This window comes from Tupaia chinensis, unplaced genomic scaffold, assembly GCF_000334495.1.
Source record: "Tupaia chinensis unplaced genomic scaffold, TupChi_1.0 Scaffold149482_1, whole genome shotgun sequence".
NCBI classification, from domain to species: domain Eukaryota; kingdom Metazoa; phylum Chordata; class Mammalia; order Scandentia; family Tupaiidae; genus Tupaia; species Tupaia belangeri.
The window spans coordinates 368,395-368,768 of record NW_006209326.1 but is presented as its reverse complement, the minus strand read 5'-3'; positions in this window follow the sequence as shown (position 1 = coordinate 368,768).

Below are 374 nucleotides of genomic sequence, written 5' to 3'. Positions count from 1 at the left end.
AGAAAAGCAGGTGGTATGGTGGTTAGGGGTGCCGGACTTCCACATAGCTGACCAGTCCCAGACCTGGCTGCTTGCTTTCTCATTTTACCTCTATCTCTTTCTCTCCTGCCCCTCTCTAGTCAAATTAAAAAATAAGTAAATAAATAAGTAAAGTTAAATAAAACAATTCTTTAAAAACATGACAAAACAAAAAACATCAGCATGTAGTATGGTGATTAGAGTTTCTGGGTTTCCACATCACTTAACATGATTCGAGTCCTAGACCCAGGTGGCTTGAAATTACAATGGGCACATGTGTATACATGACCAAAATCCCAAGAGAGAAGGGGTTTCAGCATGGCCATACCCCCTGGGGACTCAAGATGCTCTTTCCC